The 7,350-nt window shown below is 36.3% G+C and overlaps 1 pseudogene; it reads right to left on the bottom strand.

Moving 5' to 3' along the window:
* Nucleotides 1-5,463: 5,463 nt before the first annotated feature.
* On the bottom strand, nucleotides 5,464-6,637 carry LOC101625388 (annotated as a pseudogene).
* Between the last annotated feature and the right edge of the window lie 713 nt (nucleotides 6,638-7,350).

Below are 7,350 nucleotides of genomic sequence, written 5' to 3'. Positions count from 1 at the left end.
ATGTGTAATAACATAAAAATAATACTTTTAAAAGGTAGGAAATGGCATAGAGGATGAATGAGCATTTCAAGTTAGATGAAAGTAGTTCTAATAAATATAATCAGCTTTTGCCTAGGTAAAAAGCCCCATAACTGTTCAGATTATTAGCTGATACTCACCAACCATTTGGTAATCATGCAGCTAATGAGAGCAAGTGCTAATGGCTCAAGGGATTATGAGTCAAATTATGAAATTTTATTAAAATGTTTTCTCCACTTGTATTCTAATTATTTAGTTCCAGTCTAATTTTCTTTCAGAATTAGCCTGGGACCCACACTAATTTATGTGACTGAACATTTAAAAATAGAAGTCCTTTAACAACACTGAGAAGACTTATAGTGTGTTTCTATGGTACTGATTTTGAATCACTATTTTTCTAAACTTATTAAAATATTGTATGCTGAAAAGATCATAACTAAAGCTTTGAATGATGGTTTAGAGTGTCTCCAAATTACCTTTCTCTTCACTCTTTTACTCCAGATTATACTACTCTTTCTTTTGTAGCTCTAGCAAGCTCTGTTCATTTTTTTCCCAAATTGGACACAGATAAAGCCAAGAACCAAGGTCAAAGTCTAGGAGAATGAAGCTGAGTCTGGAGTCATAATACACATTCAATGTCTAGGATAATTAACATAGAACTCCCTCTAAACCTAGAATCTCAGGGCTCATCAAGAAATAACCCCTGACAGCTAGTTGTTCACATGTGCACGGCATTAGCTTGCTGCCTGCTCTGATTGGAGTACCTGGAGCTTAGAACCATGGTCAGGCCTGACCATCTCCTGTCTGTTGTCTTCTATTTCCCCTTCTTTTACTTGTCCCTTTTCTCTATATCTCTGTTCTCTGTTTTTCCATACAAAAGTTACTTCATCAGTCATATAGCATCTTACTCTGACAAAATCTCACATTTGATAAAACCAGCACTTAGGACTTTTATAAATCATCAGGAAAAATGACTCAAATTAAAGTAGTTATGAGTATTTTGGGTTAAATGACTTTTCCCTTAAGGGACAGGCATTGTCTCATTTGAAAGAACAGTAAACTCATTTTAATTCCTGAACATATACACTGCTAAACAGGCAGTTATTTCTCAATAAACTGTTCAGAGCATCAACCAAATGAATAAAGTGAAAATGTTTGTCACTGGAATAGTTGAGATAATTTTTGAGATAATTTCCCCCCAGAAGCATATTTTACTAATTCTACTTTATTTGAACTTCTATTAAAATACTCTCCTAGAGTACATACACTAAACTGCTTCTAAAGAGAGCATGGGCAGAAGCCAGAAGGAAATAAAATATATTCAGAATCAGAAGACTTAACATTTACTCAATTATTTATTTACATCTTGCTAAATATAGTCCAAAAGTTTTTTGAGGTAGAATAGTGAGAGTGACTTATACTGGAAACACTAGATCTTCTGAGGCCCAAATGTAAGATGTTTGTCCACTGTAGCATTTTTTGCCAACAATAATAATCATTCCTGGATGACCCACAGTTTACCTTATTGAAATAACTTGTTACCATTTTTTAAAAAGATATATTTATTTATGCATACAGAGCTGGGGTACAGGCCAGAGGTGCAGGGGTACAGGATTCACCAGAGACAGAGTGGGGAACAGAGCAGGCCGACTGATGAAGCACACTGCTTAGGGGAGCAGCGGGTGGGTCAGGAGAGGTCTGCTGTGCCATGTGGTTGCCTCTGCTCCTCTGGGGCAAGCGGGGATTGTACTCATGAAAAAGTGGCTTTAGCTTCTTCTTCTTCTTTTTTTTTAAGATTTATTTATTTATTCATACAGAAATGGGGTACAGGCCAGAGATGTGGAGGGTGAGAGGATTCACCAGAGACAGAGTGGGGAGCAGAACAGGCAGATCGACCAAGTACACTGCTGAGGGGAGCGGCGGGTGGGTCAGGAGAGGGCTGCCACGCCATGTGGATCTCCTCCCGGGCAGGCGGGGATCGAACTCATGCAAAAGTGGCTTAAGCTTCTTAGTGCTGTGCTTTAACCTGCTGCGCCACCAGGGAGGGCCCATTTGTTCTCATTTTACAGATGAAGTTCAGAGAGGCTGCCTGTGTTTCTTCTATTGTATTGATAAAGATAAACTATGTAGCTATGACAGCATTTTAGAAAAAGCAACAAGGCATTTAAAAAAGTGGGTTCCACAGGCCTCCATATAGCACAGGGTTTAAAGTCTCAATGCTATCAAGCTACTGCCAGTCATTGTGACTTGAGTTTGATCCACATGGTTCAGCAGACCACTCCTGCCTTGTCCACTGCTTTCTTCAGCAGTGTATTTCAGTGGATCAGCCTGTTCTGCTCCCCACTCTGTTTCTGGTAAATTCTCTTACCTCCTGTACCTCTGGCCTGTACCCCAGTTTTTGTACACACAAATAAAATCTTTAAGAAAGTGGATCTCAGAGAGCAAAGTATTGTCTACATTGAATGTGAATGAAGTAGATTTTGTTAATCTGAGAAAGGAGTTGTGTTCATGTTACAGTTCTGAGAAAACAAGTGGACTCCCAAACCTTTGATGATTTCCCAGACACTCTGGCTCCAGACAAGTAAAAAGATGTGAGATTATCTTTACATCCACACAATCTTAGTTTGACCTAAAGATCTGTCCATGGAACACCTGAGCCAAAGTCACACTTTCCAGTTTGCCATTGCCTTCCTTGCCTGGCATTATCCGTATGAAATGAGCTCCCTTAAATAAGTATCTTCGGTCAGTCATGGGCTGTGCCTGAGCTCTAGGATGAACGGACCACTTGGTGGACCTTAAACCTACCCTACTGCATAGGCACAGTAGTTCGGGTGGTAACCGCCATGACACTGTTCTCCCAATTCAACATTTAGCTATTGCTCATTCTCCTCTACTACAGTTGCTGGTCTCTCACTGGTATTTGATCCTATCTCTGACCTTTAGCATCATCTCCATTTAAGTGTACTGTACCATTTAAGTCAGAAGCTAGGACCAATAAATACTAAGTTTTAGCATGTAATGGATAATATCAATGCTTCAGTGGTGAAGTTTTGGTAGAAACTGAAAGCTGAATCAATTATATTCAGTTTTGCTTATTAATGGGGAAGGAAAAAATGGAAGCTACAATAATATGAATCTTCCTAAGTGCGTATTCCCCTGCCTTCTGGAAATTGCTTTTCAGAAATCATGCACTGTCTAAATCATGTCAGTACAAATCACTACTTTGTCAAGAAGCAGAGACTTAATGCTTGTGTTATTTTAAAATTGTTTTCAGTTTGAGATTGGCACACCTAATTGCTTTTGAAGCATCAAGGATACTGTTGATATTTAAGCAAGTTTGGGTGGACAGCTGTCATTAAGAATCAAGGCTGGTGCTTTCCTCTCTAACCTCGAACTTGATGGTTTTAATATCTAGGTTATTAAATTTGTAGTAGGAAGAGCCCTGGCAGATAAATCTTTTACCAAAGCAATTTAAGTAAACAGAAAAAATAAAGAAAAGGGTAAAGCATTTAAGTTTTCAGATAACATCCTACAAGGGCTGTCCTCTATTTTTTTGTGGTACTGCACAGAATTGTTTGAAGCAGATGAGGTTATTCTTGAGGTTAACATTTTGTAGATCAGCTTTTGAATTCAACCTTGAAAAGAATGCTTCGATTTCAAGTGTGATATTGATGAATTATTGAAACTTCAATCAGATATAAAAATTCCATAAAAATTCTCTTTTATTATTTATTTTCTGGAGGTCAAGAGTAACACCTTTGGGGGGGGAAACATAATAAAATTGACTTACTTTGTTTCGGTAAAAAAATTACTTTGATCTTTTCCCTACCTTCAGTATTCAAGGACCCTATAATCATCACCCTTTATGATGTTTTTCCTACCTTCAGTATTCAAGGACCCTATAATCATCACCCTTTATTCAGCAACCACTTATGGGTTGTCTTCTCTATTTCAGATACTAACCATGGATGAGAAGGACAAATCTCCAGGAAATTCTCTGTATAAGTTTGATAATTTACTTGGAGAAACTGGCTGAGATTGGAATGTTTTAGGAGAGTCTTGAAAAAGTAAGGTACAGAGTTTTTCCTTTCCTTTTTGCCTTGTGTTTCAATGTGAATTCTATTTGAGGATGCGTCTCTATTTCATTTTGGTGAAATGCACAACAGGTTATTTTTTGGGACTTGCCTGCTTCTTGTTGTTGAAATAAAATCTTGTATAAAGTAAAAGGCTGTACAAGGCTGGTGACAAATACTGTGTTATCTGTGGTAGAGGAAATATGCTATTCCCTACTCTCAACCAGGTACAATGTGCATTATAAGGTTGTTTATCAAATAATTTGATTTTCCAATACATTAGCAGGAATTAGTGAGATTGGGTTATGGACTTAATTATGCTTTTCTAAAAAATGTTTTTAGTCTCCGCTCTCAAACATTTTGAAGTGGACCTTTATTATACTTACCAAATTGTATGAAAGCACATTGCCCTCGTCACATAAGGGTCACAGGTGGAACATAGCAGGGCTGAAATGAAGGGTAATGGAAAAATCCAGTACTTGTGTTTGCTCCTTAAATGTCATGGCTGGGTAAATGGATTTCTGTACTTCCTAGGACTCGGCTTCTGCTACATTAGTCTGGCAGCAATTAGAGAGGAGAGGTTGCTCTGCAAATTGGTTTGGCGAACCATGTAGTTCATCTTTTTATTGTGCAAAACAGAAAAAATTGCTTCTAATCAATCCACTTCAACTTTTAGTCTAAAAATTATTTACCATCCCATCAGCTCAAAGTACCTATGAAATGTTCTATTTGAATTAACTGAATGGAAGGGTATTTATATCAATAAGCTGATTACGATTATGGGGGCATAATCTTACTATGGAAGCAATAAAGAGACTGCATTATTATTGAGGTGTCCTTGCCAAATGGATTAATGCTTTTAGGAGAATTAATCTACATTTCAAATATAATTGGACTCTTATTAACTAAATCAGAAATGTACCACTTCTGACTGTGGTGCTCAAAAGAGAGGTTGGTTTCCAAATAGATCCATCATTAATTTTGAACTTTTCTGGAACTTTGATTATGATTCTTGTGATTGATAAATGCTCTTGCTTTAAACTTTCTCCCCTAGGATATAACATTTTGGGGTGCTGACATGAAGATTTATTGTTTTTATTTTTATCATTTTTCTTTTAAGATAGTGTATGTTTTATTGGTTTGTAGTAACATACTTCTCATATAATGAAGACAATTTAGTGGCAGACTCTTTCTTTTGAACTTGAATTATTTCAGATAACACAAACGGGACTCCCATTTAGATAACAAAATAAGCAAGTTAAACAAAAAAAGTTTATTTTTTTACCTTTCTTAGAGGTGGATATTGAAGTGTACCTCGTTCAACTTTCTTTTTAAAAGTCTTCAAAGACAAAAGCAGCTTAATAGCCAAATATTAAAATGAATTAAAAAATACCTGTTTACTAAACTGCTGGTCTCCAACACCATTTTCTGTTGTGTTGAGACAGGTTAATCTTTTTCTAGTTCTTGTTCTTTTTACTGGTCCAGCTGCACCATTTTCATCATGCTCATCATTCCTATCAAATCTACTTTTCTTGCCCTGAAATTGTACTTGAGTAGCCAGTTTGGGCAGAATTATTTCCATTTAGATCGACAACCTTTTGATTTCTCTTTGTTTAGGGACTCTTGTTGGTTTTCAATGATTATTTTCAGTGCTTCTTTTCCTTGTTTTCTTTTAACTCTCCCATGTCACTTTTTTGTTCCTTAATTGTAGGTTACCATTATTCACATCTTTGCCTCTATCCTCTGTATTCTTCGCTTTTTTTTAAAATAAAATTATTATGTATTTTGCTCCTCTGACAAAATCTATCCATTTTATCACTATGATTTGAGAAAGGTACGTGCAAATCTTCTCTATCGTCTGATCATCTAAGTCCTCGGAATATTTCAGCAAACATTCAATTTTTTTCTCCAATAGATTTCACTTCAGTATTTTCTGCTAAGTATGATTTTCCTTTGCTCTTTAGCTTGTAATTTGGTTTCCAGTTTATTTTGCTTGCTTTCTTCTTCTTTTTTTTTTCCAAGTAATCTTCCTTGCAAGGTATCAGCAGGTTCGTATCTTTGTACTTATGGCCAGGGACCTCAACTAACTTCATAACAAATTCAGTGCTCTCATACATAGCAAATATTGATCCCCAGATGCTTTGTGCAGTGTTCTCATGCTAGTATTTAGTATCTGACTTTTATCTGTTAATCATTCTTTTATGTCATCAGGGTTACATCAGTTGAAACAACTTTAAACAGATTTTTAAAACATCATTTTAATACTTATTAGTAACGTCAGGGAGGGGTTTGCTTGGGGATCTTCTGATTTTTGTTTTATCTTTATATATTTCCTTTTTTTGGCTCAGTGTTTCTACTATTATATTGTCTGTGGTTAGATGGTTTAACATGAAGTTTATCATCTTCAAATCAGCTTTCTTCAGTTTGACCTGTTCCTTTAAAAATTTGTCCTGCGGAAAATTGAAATCACCAAAGTAATACTTGGTTTGATGACAGATTTTGGACTCAGCGCATGGCAATATTTTATCATCACCAGTTGCAGCCATTGGAATGGTCTCACGTGTCAGTGGACCTTGCCTCCAGGACCACTAACAGCAACAGCAACAATTCTACTTCCCAGCCTGTTCTTATTTCTGTTTTTTAAGCATAGATTAACAGAGAACTGATTAAAAGTATAGGAGATTTTACTAATTTCCACTTTGTCCACTGGCCCACTTCGTTGTTTTTAAAAAGTGAATAAATGAATTACATTCCTAAATGTAGTACAATAATGAATTACTGGGGTAGATCCTTTGACGTTGTGCCTTAACACGGCTGGCTTGCTTAGGGAGAGACTCAGGCAGTCTGGGAAACCGAGATGTTGTAGGCTGAGAAATGTTGGTCTCTTTTGAGAAGAGACTTAATTGTGTAGTGCCAAAGCTGATCAACACTGGCTTCTCAAAAGCCAGAGATCTCTTACGCAAAAGTCCAATTTCTGAAAAAAAAAAATAGCAGAGGAAAACAAAAAGTTTATTGAAACTAATTATTTTGAATGCACTCTAATTCTTCCCACCTAAAGCAAAATCATCTAAATCTATTTATTTATTTATTTATTTTATATTTTAAAAACATAGTTTTATTAGGAAAAGGAGAAAGAAAAAGAGAGGTGTCTGTGTAGTCACAGGTGGCAGGAGAGCTGCCAAAATCAGCCTGAGTTTAATACATATTAAAGAGTCAGTCTTTAAAGAGAAGCCCCCCTCTTTTGGATGAATATTAACTA

The sequence above is a fragment of the Condylura cristata genome, unplaced genomic scaffold, assembly GCF_000260355.1.
Source record: "Condylura cristata isolate star-nosed mole 26May11 unplaced genomic scaffold, ConCri1.0 scaffold00006, whole genome shotgun sequence".
Taxonomy (NCBI): domain Eukaryota; kingdom Metazoa; phylum Chordata; class Mammalia; order Eulipotyphla; family Talpidae; genus Condylura; species Condylura cristata.
Note: the sequence above shows the minus strand (reverse complement) of the source record. Positions and strands in the feature narration are given on the sequence as shown.